Source organism: Oncorhynchus clarkii, chromosome 21, assembly GCF_045791955.1.
Source record: "Oncorhynchus clarkii lewisi isolate Uvic-CL-2024 chromosome 21, UVic_Ocla_1.0, whole genome shotgun sequence".
NCBI classification, from domain to species: Eukaryota; Metazoa; Chordata; class Actinopteri; order Salmoniformes; family Salmonidae; genus Oncorhynchus; species Oncorhynchus clarkii.
Genome location: NC_092167.1, coordinates 11,230,771 through 11,246,868, shown reverse-complemented (window position 1 = coordinate 11,246,868; position 16,098 = coordinate 11,230,771). Strand labels below are relative to the sequence as shown.

The window sequence follows — 16,098 nt, the reverse complement described above, 5'->3', positions numbered from 1 at the left end:
TCATTCCCAATGCATCCATAGATAAACATTGCTGTTTGAATACAGTAAATCTGTGTTATGTCAAAACAGAAATTAAAATGCAATGCACACTGATTAAGTTAAGTCCAGGACCTATTACTGATTACCTGTCTCACTCTTACTGACAGTTGTGGCTGCTTTGCATGATGTATTGTTGTCTCTACCTTCTTGCCCTTTGTGCTGTTGTCTGTGCCCAATTCTGTTTGTACCATGTTTTGTGTTGCTACCATGCTGTGTTGTCATGTGTTGCTGCCATGCTATATTGTTGTCTTAGGTCTCTCTTTGTGTAGTGTTGTCTCTCGTCGTGATGTGTGTTTTGTACTATATTTTTATAGGCAGTCATTGTAAATAAGAATTTGTTCTTAACTGACTTGCCTAGTTAAAGGTTAAATAAATCAAATAAAAATTATATACATTTACTTGGTGGCAGCACTATTATATAAGATAACTATTATATATTACTGTATATAAGAGGCAAGAGCTAGCAATGACTCTTCAACAACACAAAGCTCTCTATATTGTGAAAAAAATAAGTATTATTCTGGATGTACTCTGTGGTGGATGGCTGTTTGACCAGTGAAACAGGGGTACAGAGGGAGTGTAATGTGAAAGGTGAAAGGTGAAGTGATAAATTACATTGGAGCAGTGACAGACACCTGGCAGCCTGCCCTCGTTTCTCAATTAGAAGAACCATTGTCAAAAAAGGACTCTACAGTGACATTATAAATGTGTCTATTCTAACCTGTTTTATTACTAGAAGATATGTCCATCACTTTATTTTTGTCCCCCACGATGAGGACTGTGTATCTGTCTACGTCTTTATTTATTTTTGTCCCCCACGATGAGGAGGGGAGGGGACTGTGTATCTGTCTACGTCTTTATTTATTTTTGTCCCCCACGATGAGGGGAGGGCACTGTGTATCTGTCTACGTCTTTATTTATTTTTGTCCCCCACGATGAGGGGAGGGGACTGTGTATCTGTCTACGTCTTTATTTTTGTCCCCCACGATGAGGAGGGGAGGAGACTGTGTATCTGTCTACGTCTTTATTTATTTTTGTCCCCCACGATGAGGAGGGGAGGAGACTGTGTATCTGTCTACGTCTTTATTTATTTTTTATGTGTACGTATATAATGATTGCTCTGTGCTATTGTTGGTTTGGTCTGTATGGAAAATGTCAAATCAAATGTTTGAAAGAACCCTCCCAGGTAAAAGGGTTGATGATGGTTGAAGCCAGACTGTTATATAAAACCATCCCATTAAAACCCAACCAGCGTTTTATAGACGGCACTTGGGAATGGCAATGCTCAATGATCAGAGTTACGACCATCTTATATAACATGGTGTTTTGCACGGTAGTCATGACAACGCAAAAGTAACAGAAGCAGGTATTTTGTTTCATTGCCGTTATTGCACTAATTATTATTATTGCAATAATGTGATATAATTCTGTATCTTGACATGTACCTTGAATGCGGCTTAGTATTTTCCCTGACTGTTTCCCTGCTTTATTACTATCCCAGGTGTCAGTGCAATATGAATGATCTAGTCCACAAGGGTAGAATGTATTCACACCCCTCAACAACACTTTTTAATGTTACAGCCTGAATTTAAAATGGATTCAATTGAGATTTTGTGTCACTGGCCTACACACAATACCCATAATGTCAAATGAATACAAAAATGAAAAGCTGAAACGTCTCTAGTCAATAATTATTAAACTCCTTTGTTATGGCAAGTCTAATTAGGTTCGGGAGGAAAAATGTACTTAAGTCACATAATAAGTTGAATGGACTCAAAATTATCTGTAAGGTCCCTCAGTCGATCAGTGAATTTCAAACAAAGATTCAACCACAAAGACCAGGGAGGTTTTCCAATGCCTCGCAAAGAAGGGGATCTATTCGTAGATAGATCAACATTAAAAAAAGCAGACATTGAATATCCTTTTGAGCATGGTGAAGTTATTCATTACACTTTGGATGGTGTATCAATGCACCCAGTCACTACAAAGATACAGGCGTCCTTCCTAACTCAGTTGCCGGAGAGGAATGAAACCACTCAGGGATTTCACCATGAGGCCAATGGTGACTTTAAAACAGTTACAGAGTTTAATGGCTGTGATATGAGAAAACTGAAGATGGATCAACGACATTGTAGTTACTCCACAACACAACCTAATTAACAGAGTGAAAAGGAGGAAGCCTGTACAGAATAAAGATTCTTCTAAAACATGCATCCTGTACGCAACAAGGCACTAAATTAATACTGCAATTCACTGTTCATCCTGAATACAAAGTGTTATGTTTGGGGCAAATCTAATACATCACATTACTGAGTACCACTCTCCTTATTTTCAAGCACAGTGGTGGCTGCATCATGGGTATGCTTGTATCATTAAGGACTGGGGAGTATTTCAGTATAACAAAAATAAATGGAATTGAGCACAGTCAAAATCCTAGAGAAACACCTGGCTCAGTCTGCTTTCCACCAGATACTGGGAGATGAATTCATCTTTTAGCAGGACAAAAACCTAAAACACAAGGCCAAATCTACACTGGAGTTGATAACCAAGAAGACAGGGAATGTTCCCAAGTGGTGTAGTTACAGTTTTGACTTAAATATACTCGAAAATCTATGGCAAGACCTGAAAATGGCTGTCTAGCAATGATCAACAACCAATTTGACAGATCTTGAAGAATTTTTAAAAGAATGGACAAATGTTGTGCAATCCAGGTGTGGAAACCTCTTAAAGACTTACAGCTGTAATCGCTGTATCACGGCCGTCTTCCTGGAAGGAATAAGTGGACCAAAGTGCAGCGTGGTGAGTGTACATTTTCCTTTTATTTTAGTAATGTCACCAACAAAACAAGCTTACAGGGCTAAGTGCCACAAACAAAGTTAACTACCCACACTGAAAGGAGGGAAAGGGCTACCTAAGTATGATTCCCAATCAGAGACAACGATAGACAGCTGTCCCTGATTGAGAACCATACACGGCCAAAACATAGAAATAAAGAAACCTAGAAAACAACAAATAGAATGCCGACCCCACATCACACCCTGACCTAATCAAGTAGGGAAATAAAACATCTCTCTAAGGTCAGGGCGTGACACACTGCCAAAGGAGATTCTACAAAGTTGACTCAGGGGTGTGAATACTTATGTAAATGAGCTTTAATTTAATTTCCCCCACAAATTTTATTTAATTTCCCCCCAAAATGTTTTCACTTTGTCATTATGGGGTATTATGTGTAGATGGGTGAGAACAAACAGAGATTTAATCCATTTTAAATAACAACAAAATGTGGCCCTAGCCCTCACCCTCCGATCCAACATGATGTTCGGATGCACCGATCCTGTGCAGGTGTTGTTACACGTGGTCTGCCACTGTCAGGACGATCAGCTGTCCATCCTGTCTCCCTGTAGTGCTGTCTTATGTGTCTCAAAGTACAAACATTGCAATTTATTGACTTGGCCACATCTGCAGTCCTCATGCCTCCTTGCAGCATGCCTAAGGCACATTCACACAGCTGAGCAGGGACCCTGGGCATCTTTCTTTTGGTGTTTTTCAGAGTCAGTAGCAAGGCCTCTTTAGTTTCCTAAGTTTTCATAACTGTGACCTTAATTGCCTCCCGTCTGTAAGCTGTTAGTGTCTTAACGACCGTTCCAAAGGTGCATGTTCATGAATTGTTTATGGTTCACTGAACAAGAATGGGAAACAGTGTTGAAACCCTTTACCATGAAGATCTGTGAAGTTATTTGGATTTTTTACAAATGGTCTTTGAAAGACAGGGTCCTGAAAAAGGGACGTTTCTTTTTTTGCTGAGTTTATAATATTCAGACTGGCTGACACAGGCTCATCAGTAGGAGAGACAGACACACTGCTGTTATCTGCTGAGGGATTTCCCCTGATTGCAGCTCATCTAGAACACACCGTATTGATTTCCTATTAACACGACTCTCATATCCGTGGAAAGAGGCTGCTAGGCCTGATGATAAGGTGGTGAAAGGTGGTGGTTAAGGAGGCGGACCAGAGTTATTAACTTCTTATTTGGCCTGTATTCATTACATTATCTTGTTTCTGGACAGTAATTGCTTCAATCTTGTATATGTAATAAGTTTTGACAAAGATTTGATTGTACATTTCTGAATTTACATTTGAAATAATTTGAATATACATATATCATCCAGGGGATGGAAGCAACAAGAAAAAGCTGAACCGAGGGGCCTGTGGAGCTGTCAGTGTCAACCACGGCTGTTGAAACAATTTTCTTCCACCAGCTACCGCAATCACAGGGAGGAAAGATGAAAGGTTGTGATGCAAACGTATTGATATAAGTGGCCCAAAATAGACGTTTTACCCCGCGGACAAGAGCACACTGAAATCAACTTTCATTACACTTCCCACCGCACTGATTTGCTTTGACACGAGCATCCAGTCCCATGAATAACCACGACATGTTAATTAATGTTTACTCCGGCGATGGGGATTCTGAACTACACGTCTTCAGAATGAGAGCTGCTCAAGTCTCAGCAGGGTGCCACGTATGGGCATTTGGAGACAGCAACAGAAACTGGCGGAACATTTTATAGTTGATTATGCGCTGAATGCGGTTGTTATTAATTAAAGTATTCTCCTGTGTTGTGTACATTGGGAATAGGGTCTGGGATCAAATGGCATCCTGTGGTGAACAGGGCCTCCATTAGAGAACCCAAACTAATTACCAGAAATAATTAAGAACATTTTACATAGAAAAAAACAAATCTCTTCGTCCAATTTATCAAGCTAGCTGCAGTATAGGTCATAACGTGCTACTATCCTAACTTCAAAGACATGAATCAACTCTTGTTCTCTCTAAACAGTGTTTGGCCGTGATGCACACAGGCTTCTCTCTAGAGACCTCATCAGCCAAGGGAAAGACACGATGCCACCTGACTGGTGTTCTGTGTACCCGTGTGCCTGAGCTACCCTGTTCCCTTGTCTCACAGTCAGTGCTTCACTAAAGCCTGTCTGAGAATGTGTCTGAGAATAGTAATTAAGGGACGTGGGAGGCCTTTTCTGTTTCTGTCGTTTAAATTGTAAACCTGAGCCTTCACGGCCATCATTGCGTTATAACCGGCACAACAGGTGCAGTTTGGTGGTACACTCCTGCCACCGCCTCTGAGTCCCATCAAGTGATAATAACAGGATGGAGCTGGGATCAGAGCCCTCCACTTGTTGGGTTGATTTACATGCTGTGCAGAGATGGCGAGGCGGCGTGAATCACCGGGAGAGACAGAGAGAGGACACGGTGGGAGGACATGAGCATGACTCTTGATGCAGCTGTTCATCAAGCCCATCAACTCACAAAGATGTACAGCTCACCTCCCGGCAGCTCACTTATCCACAAATGTCCGCAGCATCCCAAAAACACCACGAGCATGCAGAAAAACTCACGCTGGCACTACTAGGGCACAAAAGATTCCAATGTATCCACACACTACTTACTGGGCTTAGCTAACAATGACTAGTAGATGGATAGCAAATATTCACTAAAGGAAAACTATTTCTTAATGCAACTTTACCATGACGCACAACACCCACAAGCCATTAATTGAGGAGGCAGCCAGGTCAGTGGGCTGTGTTAGCCCTGACTTGTTCGGCTAACCCCTGCGCTAGCCTAGCAGACAGCTGATGTCAGACAGCCGGTATTGTAAGAGGAGCTGTGTTAGCCCTGACTTGTTCGGCTAACCCCTGCGCTAGCCTAGCAGACAGCTGATGTCAGACAGCCGGTATTGTAAGAGGAGCTGTGTTTTTTATGAATGAGCTGCCAGACTCCCACTCCTCTAAAGCGATGAGTCATCCATTGGCCCTGTGTCTTACAGTATGTCAGTGGGCTCAGCTGACGGTCTGCTGTTAGGAATAATGAAACGGGTTTATATTTAGCGTACCCACACATGCCAGGGCGCGTGCGCACACACACACACACACACATACCAGAGGAGCTGGTGGGAGGAGCTATAGGAGGACGGGCACATTATAATGGCTGGAATGGAATCAATAGAATGGTACCAAACACTTCAAACACATGTTTGACTCCGTTCCATTGATTCCATTCCAGCCATTATAATGAGCCCGTCCTCCTATAGCTCCTCCCACTAGCCTTTCCTGCTACAAACAAATACACGTCTACGAAAGTAGAAACAACAATGCAATGATGCAACAATGCCAGCAGTGCAACAAGACAAAGTGCACTACATCCTCTGAGGTTTTACGGCTCTGCCTTAATGAATGAGCTTATTAACCAAAAAACCCTCTACTCAGAATCTCTGGAACAGAATGTACTGCGCATCTGTTTATTTTGCCACTCAAGTTCCCCTCATTTGTGCACTTAAACTGAGACTCACAGAGAGCTAAGTACTGTGTTAAAGCAGTTAGAGATGTTGCATAAAGTTCACAGGGAATATCCATCATAGACTGGGTACACACATGAGATCACCCCTATCAACATTATAAAGCCTCACTGTCTGCCTGATTGAATGATACCAGTACATTATTTCACCCGTCCTCTGAAAGGCCTATGATGAGGTGGGGAAGTGGTCCTAATGGTATGCATGCTGGAGGAGTGACACGGGCTCTTTAAATGGCCAGAGGGATCAGGGCCTGTAAACTCAGAGGAGACTAGGGAGGCGTGGAGATGAATGTCCCTGTCAGAGGGGATAAATCTTCTTCATACCGCTGGCTGGTAGCAGGTCCCACCTCAATTTGGAGCTGGGTAGAGATAAGCCCTAATGACACTGTCTCCCGGGCAGACTAATTTATCCACAGGCTAGAGAGAAGCAGCTCTGATATCTTCCCTCTGGCGCACGCTGTTTGTGTCACTGCAGTATCTCTGTCTGTGTGTGTATAATGTACAATAAACCTTACATCCAGATAACAACCCAACCTCATATACCTACCTCACAAGTCTCCTGATTAGTCACAATAATCTAGCAAATACAATTAGCCAGATGAGATGGTTCAGTGCCTCGCCGTGGTTCTCCTAATAGCAACAAATGGGCTCAAATCAAGCCGATATTGAGGATTCTGTACACAAAGGAATTCAAATCAACCTAATGATTACTTCAAATACAGGTTATTTGATTTGTGTTCATCTCGAGAAAACGTGTCTCTCCAAATCCACTGTAAAGAGTGGCTCCATAATAGATTCAGCCCACTGTTCAGTGGTTGTTGGGTCTCCATAGAGATGAAAAGACAGACTTATAAATGCCAAATGAAAGAGGGCATAGCTCAGACACCTGCTGTGATCACAAGATGTTTGAAGTTTCTGTCCATTTCCTGCGTTTCAATCTCTGTCCATTCTAAATCGATGAGGCTACTTACTCTTATAATTACTATAGGCCCGCTGATGTGTCCTTTAGTCTACAAGGGACAGGATGTACCACATTCCCCCTGAAATAACGGTTGAGTCACAGATGCAATAACACATTGGCTGTGTGAGTGGCACAGCTCATTATACTTTGGGACTGAAATGCGGTGGGTAGCCCTGACTTTCTCAGACGCCTTTCCTCACACAGACAGACAATAGTCTCTTCTACTGCACTTAGTCGTTGTTATTCACACTTAGCTTGACAGATACATCGGTACAGATTGCAATGTTCTGTGTTATTCTAAGTTGTTTAACCAACAAAAAGTTGCGCTTTTGTAAACAAAAGGCTTCAGTGGATATTTAGCGGCAGCTCCCGAACCCCAGGAGCAGATGTGTTATTTCTCTGTCAGTAATTACTCACCGGCTATCTAATCATGACTCCATTTAACCAATTAAAGGCCACTTTCCACTACTGACAATGGTAATAATTTAAAGGCAGCATGCAAAACCTGCAACACACAGGCCCTTAATGAACCTACAGGTGGATGCCTACAGTACAGTATCATATGGCGTCGCCACAGCACCATGTCCTTTCAACCACCCGCCAACCTTCTCTTTCGAAGTCTAATCATGGATCCACATCTACATCGAACAAACAGATTTCCTGTTCATAACTAGTATCAACTAAATGCTTGTGATTCTCTGTGCGATCAAGAGATAGCCCTACTTTATGACAAGGGCAGTGTGTGTGTTGTAGATGAATGTGTTGTGTGTGTGTGTGTGTGCGTGCGTGTGTGTGTATGTGAGAGAGTGACAGCTGTCAGTCACTGTGTGGGCAGAGGCCCAGAATGTCCTATGGTCTCTGCCGGGCCATAATGAGCAGGTGACCCTGCAGCTGCTGTCACTCCTCACACACACACACACACACACACACACACACACACACACACACACACACACACACACACACACACACACACGCACGCGCACACACACACACACACAGGGATGCGTGCTCGCACACACGCACACACAGATCTAGCCTCTAATCACACAAACAGTGTCACGTTTCAAGAGTGCATGTGCATCCTAACAGGAACATTTTAGGATTTGAAATGCTAATTGATGAAGAATAGCTCTGGTTAGAGCTATATTGTTTTGAAGATGCTCTTGAACAAGCATGCAAACTTTTGATTGGGTACCATGTGTCATTCTGTCAGTTGATGTGAGATTGTTGAGCCTGTGTATAAAACAGCACATTTCATTTCTCATTATCCGTAGTGGGAGAAGATAAATGACTATAGTGTACACATAAGTAGCAGTTTCAGCTTGTCAGTTGAACCCAATTACTATATACATAATCCTTTAACCTAAACAAAGCACCTTTAAATCATCATAAAACATAACAAAATTCAGCGACAATGGATGTTCATTCCATGAATTCAATGCTCACACACATACCCACATGGACTTGCTTGCTGATGCAGAGACTAACTCAAACTGAATCTAGTAAGTAGATCAACTGCCTCTGAACTGATCCTGTCTGAGCTGTAGTCAATCCAGACGTTTCTAGACTTCTATCAATATCAACTTCCAGCCCTTTCAGCCGAGTGGGGAGGGAGGGGCCCTGATTGCTGAGTTGGCCTACTGCACAGTCTCTATGGAAACCTGTTGGCATGTACTGTAGCAGCGCCTGGGAGGCTTTAATTTGTTCTTATGGTTACAAGCAGCTCTCGGCAATAGTGAGGCCAGCCTAAATGACAATCAAAACTGGACAGCAGAAACATTGTCCCCAATTGCATTCCCTATTATGACACAGCTTTCATTTCAGTTCATTGATTTGTTGTTGCCAAGTGACAATTTGATTGTTTTTCAGAATAGTTCAGAAGTTGAGGGGAGAATTGCCAGTAGAAACAGGTAATTGTGAAGCACAGAGCTAAGGGTTCACAAGTGTAGAGGAAAATGGGAGGGGAGGAAACCTCTTATGGATGAGGTATGCAGTGCTCATTACTTCAATGAGCGCCAAGTTATGCATGCTATCGACGGTGTAAAGAAAAGGTACATTCAGACGTTCAACTGTAAACTGGTCACTTAGCGCCCTCTAGTGGTTGTCCAGACTGTCTCCAGTAAGTACAAAACAACTCCAGCTTAATAACGTCTCAGTAGTGCAAGTACATCTGATATTTGTTGATACTCTTTAGCACTAAAATTGGTTGAGTAAATTATACCACCTCATATAATGGATTGATATGTATGATCTCCAGGCTGCATCACATCTGGGCGTGATTGGGAGTCCCATAGGGTGGCACACAATTGTCCCAGCGTCGTCCGGGTTTGGCCAGGGTAGGCTGTTATTGTAAATAAGAATTAGTTCATAACTGACTTGCCTAGTTAAATAAAGGTTAAATACATTGCCATTGAATACCATAGATGCAGCCATTATGTCTCCTGTTGATTGAAGGTGGATGGCCCGAGATGGCTGACTGTAAACACCCATCAATGGAATGACATCTATCACTCAGAGGGGCAGTTAAAATAGTGGGCTCCCCAGAAATAGAATTCTGGATTATGGGTACACTCAATGTGGCCAGCAGTCCACCCAACAGCCACCCATTGACTTGAATGGGGATACCCCTTATCGGAATTTGAACCCATAGTTAACTCCTTCTGGCCAAGACTCTGCAGGTCAATACAACTGCATTCCCCACCCTGAGCATGGCAGAGACTAAATTAGCTCTTTACAGTTCCATGTGTGCCACGCCTGTCAGGCACGAGCCACGTTTCAACCCTCTTGAAATGGACCAAGACAAACAAATAAACATTCAAGACGTGTATGTTCGGAGTGTGGTGTCAGGAAAACAACCTCACACTCAACGTCAACAAAACTAAGGAGATGATTGTGGACTTCAGGAAACAGCAGAGGGAACACCCCCCTATCCACATCGATGGAACAGTAGTGGAGAGGGTAGCAAGTTTTAAGTTCCTCGGCATACACATCACAGACAAACTGAATTGGTCCACTCACACAGACAGCATCGTGAAGAAGGCGCAGCAGCGCCTCTTCAACCTCAGGAGGCTGAAGAAATTCGGCTTGTCACCAAAAGCACTCACAAACTTCTATAGATGCACAATCGAGAGCATCCTGGCGGGCTGTATCACCGCCTGGTATGGCAACTGCACCGCCCTCAACCGTAAGGCTCTCCAGAGGGTAGTGAGGTCTGCACAACGCATCACCGGGGGCAAACTACCTGCCCTCCAGGACACCTACACCACCCGATGTCACAGGAAGGCCATAAAGATCATCAAGGACATCAACCACCCGAGCCACTGCCTGTTCACCCCGCTATCATCCAGAAGGCGAGGTCAGTACAGGTGCATCAAAGCTGGGACCGAGAGACTGAAAAACAGCTTCTATCTCAAGGCCATCAGACTGTTAAACAGCCACCACTAACACTGAGTGGCTGCTGCCAACACACTGACACTGACTCAACTCCAGCCACTTTAATAATGGGAATTGATGGGAAATGATGTAAATATATCACTAGCCACTTTAAACAATGCTACCTTATATAAATGTTACTTACCCTACATTATTCATCTCATATGCATACGTATATACTGTACTCTATATCATCGACGGTATCCTTATGTAATACATGTATCACTAGCCACTTTATACTATACTATGCCACTTTGTTTACATACTCATCTCATTTGTACATACTGTACCCGATACCATCTACTGTATCTTGCCTATGCTGCTCTGTACCATCACTCATTCATATATCCTTATGTACATATTCTTTATCCCCTTACACTGTGTACAAGACAGTAGTTTTGGAATTGTTAGTTAGATTACTTGTTATTACTGCATTGTCGGAACTAGAAGCACAAGCATTTCGCTACACTCGCATTAACATCTGCTAACCATGTGTATGTGACAAATAAAATTTGATTTGATTGATTTGATTTAATGTGTAAAAAAAATACATTTTTCAATGTAGTACATTATCCCTTGGTTTGCATTTGACTGGCTCAGTAACCCTCACAGTAGAAAGAGAGGAATTTAACTAACCAGCTACAAAGACTGCTTAGGTATAATAACGACCAAAACTGCCCCCAACATTCACACATTTTATTAGAATGATCAAATCAAAACTGTGTTAACAGCATTCAAACAATTAGCTTGATCTGTGAATACGATATCAGGAACCATATACCTTGTGAACCATATTAAAATGTTTACATCAGACAACTACAGTCCCCAAAGAAAATTACAGCCTGTGCAAAACCTGTAAATACATTATGTAGGCTGATCAGTTATAGGCCTGCTTAGCTAACGGTATACTGTAGAAACCCGCAAACAAACAAACAAACAAGCAGGTCTATACCCAATCCTCAGGAAATATGATAAAGCAGAAGCAGGTGGATGTACCTAAAACGGCCCAAAGTCAGCTAGGCTAATCTGATCATGTCGGGGTTGTTGCTGTGTGACTAACGTAACTTCTTCGCCCCGCGGGTCGCCTTGGCCACCTTGGAGCCCCTCTGGTGGTCACTGGCGCGGTTCCGCAGCACGTTCACGTCGTACTTCTGCCTCTTCAGCTTCTCGGCCAGGTCAAACTGCTCAGCGTGTAGCTGGCGCAGCCACTGCCAGAGCCCGCGGGACTTCTCCGCCAGCCTCTCCTGGTTGAGGTGGTCGATGTTGAGGGGCTTGCGGCGTTCCAACAGAGCCTTGGTCTTCTTCTCGCGACCCGTCAGCTTCTTGCCCTTCTTCACGCCCCCCTTCTGTATGTAGCCGCCGAACGCCTTGTTAGAGAAGGCGTTCTTCTTCCTGGCATCCTCCTCGGCGCGGAGCTTGGCCTCCTCTTCCCGGCGGGTCCGCTCCTCAGCAAGACGGGCCTGGCGCTCATTGTTCTGCTCGGCGCGCACGCGCTGCTGCTCGGCACGGCGGCGCTCGATGCGGCTGCGGAGGGCCACTAACTCCTCCTCCTCTTTCTGGCGGCTGGAGAAGTGCATCTCGATCAGGCTCTGCAGGTCATTGAAGTCCTTCTCCAGCCTCTTGCGGTGGAGGTCATCAAAGTCTAACTTCTCGCCGTCGGGCAGCTTGGGAGGAGCGATGTTGGTAATGTACTTGGTCCGTGGCTTGGTCTCCCCCTCGCTCCCCTCTCCTCCATCTCGTCCTCCTCATCTTCCTTATCCTCCTCCTGCTGCTCTTCTTCAGGCTCCTCTTCCACCTCAGGTGCCTCCTCTACTTCTTCCTCCACAATATCCTCTGTGTCAGACATGATGTTAAGCCTGCCTCTGAGACAGTCAAGAAGTCAAGTAAGAAAGACCAGCGGAGACACACACACACACAGACCAACTTGTGTCCCAACAGTCAAGAGGGGAAGTGAAGTGAACTTTCAGGCTGCTTGGGCTCTTTTAAAGCTTTATCCTGAATATGTGTTCAAACCCCACTGTCTAGCCGAGATGTTCAGACAGATGGAATGGAGTCCATTTTCTTCTTCAACAAGTCTGCCCCCTCTCCTGAACCCTGACCCCAGACTCTCCCCATCATTCCTTTCCAAGGACAATCGGAGTGCCCTACTTCAGACGCACAACAGATGCACTCAGGTGCCACTCAAACCTGTGCTCTCCTTCAAGCCCGCAATCGAATGTATACATCACGATCACAGCATGATTTTTGTCGGGGTCAAGAGAAGTTCTTACTCATATACTATGGGGTTATTTATGCACTTGGTCATCAAGAGGGAGAAAAAGAGAGACAGAGTATATGGTAAGTACACCTGTAAAAAAAAAAAAGTCATAGTGATCAAATAATCAAAGGGATGAAGTTTCCTAATTTCAGTTTAGACGAATGAAGAGTAATAGTTTAATAGTGGAATGGTCACTATATCAATAACTATATAAATGAACAGTCTATATATCAATAACTATACAATGAATTGTCATTATATCTATAAATACATAATGAATGGTCACTATATCAATAAATATATAATGAATGGTCTCTTATATTCCACATAGAGTGATATATCAAGCACATGTATGGGTCATGCACCAAAGATAGACCATTGAAAAGGCTTGTTGCCAGTTAAAGTAGCACTTCATTGTTAGAATGTGAACACCAGACAACGTAATTGCGGTCACCTCACTTATGCCATTACGTCATAACCACCTCATCTTGACTGAAGCACATTCATCTAGAGGCCTCGTTTTTCCACTGCGACTTAGAGCTTACCGCTGAGCGCATCCTAGAGCAAAGCATGTCATCACAATATATAAAGTACCCTTTGCAAGAACACCAAAGCTGTGTGTGTATAATCTTTCCAATAGTTGTCCTTCCTACAACTATTTGAAATATGTTCACTTTGCTAATTGACACCTCAAATTAGTATCAATTTCCCCTAAATATCAAAGAAACTATGAAGAAATGCTTGACCAATGTTCCATTTTCATGTTGCACTTTATAAAGAAAAAATAAACAAATAAAAACCTCTTCCAGTTTGCCAGCCAAAGACGACCCTACCATAGTAAATACTATTTGAGCGCAAGCTTTCGACTGATCATCCTGGAGTGCTGACAAAAAACACCCGTCCAAGAAAGATGGGCCCTAAAAATACAACTTTCTGAACACTGCCTCGTCTCCACTTCGGAATGTAATTCAAACATTCTTGCAATAGATGACTCCAGCTTTCAGGGTCGAGTGGATAGCTTTTTCACTGTTTACTTCTTGGGCACTGATGGCAACAATAGAATACAGTGTTCTGCACTTAAATATCCAGTCCTTGAATTAGGAGCGCAAAAGGACAAATGTGGTTTTAGTATGAGATAATTGACAGGTGCTGTGCGTTGTCCACGGGTGTCCCCTATGAACACTGAGAATTCCAATAAACCGCTGTGCCGTGGAAGATTGATCTTCTTAGTGAATATGTAGCCTTTTCCTCAAAAGGCAACAGCAAAATGGCAGAGTACAGGCCTTGGACTAAGGGCTAGGATTTGGGGACAGACAATAGAAGGATTTTGAAAGTGTCCCTGCACTCCACAGCCTAAGACTGACCCCTGAAGATTGCCAGCCAGTACCCACAACTAAGAGTCACAGTATTATTAAGGCCAGTGCGGAGCCTCATTAAAATAGTAATAGCATCAGAACAAGCATCCGGTGCAACACAGATGTCAGTTTAAATGGGTTGAGAGAACATTTCAAACGTTTGTGGACTAAAGCTCTTCAATTTTTAGGGGAACGCCCCCAGTCCTCCATACCTAACTATTTTCCAATTGACACATTTCAGTGAGCAAAAGAGGAACCCTCCAACCCAAAGAAAAAAAAATGACCAAACTTCAACCCAACTGATTGGTCAATTATAAGTAGCAGGTGGTGGTCTGGTTTAAAATGAAGACTTTTGGTCACTGATGGCAAGGGACAACTGTGTCCATCAATAGGAGCAAGGAGTTGTACAATTGACCAGGACTAGACTATAAATAGCCACACTACTGCCTCCCCTCTCTAGTATTAAGACTAGTGAAATGTGTCTTTACATTTACAGTATTGTTTAGTTATGTGTTACAGTATTATTTCTATTAAAATTCAGAGCTCACCTGTCTTTAAAACAGATTATTATTCTCTCTTTTGTAAGGCATTCCAGAGTAGTTCTTTGTTAGCCTCTAATTAAATATTGAGATGACAAAACAAGTGTTTTTTTGAGCTTGTGTTTTAAATAGATCCCATTTAAGATAGTTGCATAGATCTGTCAGACCTAAGCCTGAAATGTTGCCACAGGCACATACAGAATATAGTATACTAAACACACTTCCAACAGGTCAACCACAAAAAATCCTTTGCACTAGGAATGAAGGAAACGGTGCCCTCAAATGGTCAAACCATGTAGTTATTTTATACCAAAGTAATTGCTACATTCCAACACAATACTGTATGACATAATAGGTCTACACAAATACAGTGATATTTAAACTTGCTTGAGGAATTGTTATAATTCAAACGATTAATGCTGTACACTCTTACGCCTAATACAATCTCGTATGTCGAGGTACAGTTTTACCATTACAAACTCTTAACAAAACTGTGTCTGAACATTTTTACATAAACAGTCAAGACCATAACAAAAACATAGAATACCCATAGAAATCATCTTCACACTAGTGTACAGTAGTGTGCTGTGGACTTCTAAACCGTTTAGATGCTCGCTAGAACACGTCAACATAAAAAAAAGGCAAGAGCACAAAAACAAAACATGACCCTGTTTCTAACATCGCGGAACCCCCTCATGTTACCCAATCAACACAATCCTTATCAAACCGCACCTTTCTGTTTCTCAACCTCAACGGACTGGCACGCTGGAGAATCCTGCAGTTCTTTACGGCTTACCCTTCCTGGGTTTTGGATGGCCTCTCCACTACAAAAAAACAGTGCCATGGCTCTGCAAAGAACACATAGTGCCTTCAGAAAGTATTCATACCCCTTGACTTATTCCAATTTAGTTCTGTGTTACAGCCTGAATTCAAAACGGATTAAATATACACTACCGTTCAAACATTTGTCCATTAAAATAACGTCAAATTGATCAGAAATACAGTGTGGACATTGTTAATGTTGTAAATGATTATTATAGCTGGAAACTACAGATTTTTTATGGAATATCTACATAGGTGTACAGAGGCCCATTATCAGCAATCATCACTCCTGTGTTCCAATGGCAGGTTGTGTTAGCTAA

The 16,098-nt window shown here is 42.8% G+C and overlaps 1 pseudogene; it reads right to left on the bottom strand.

The window, feature by feature from the left end:
- Positions 1-11,860: 11,860 nt before the first annotated feature.
- Positions 11,861-12,651, bottom strand: LOC139379308 (troponin T, cardiac muscle isoforms pseudogene; annotated as a pseudogene).
- Between the last annotated feature and the right edge of the window lie 3,447 nt (positions 12,652-16,098).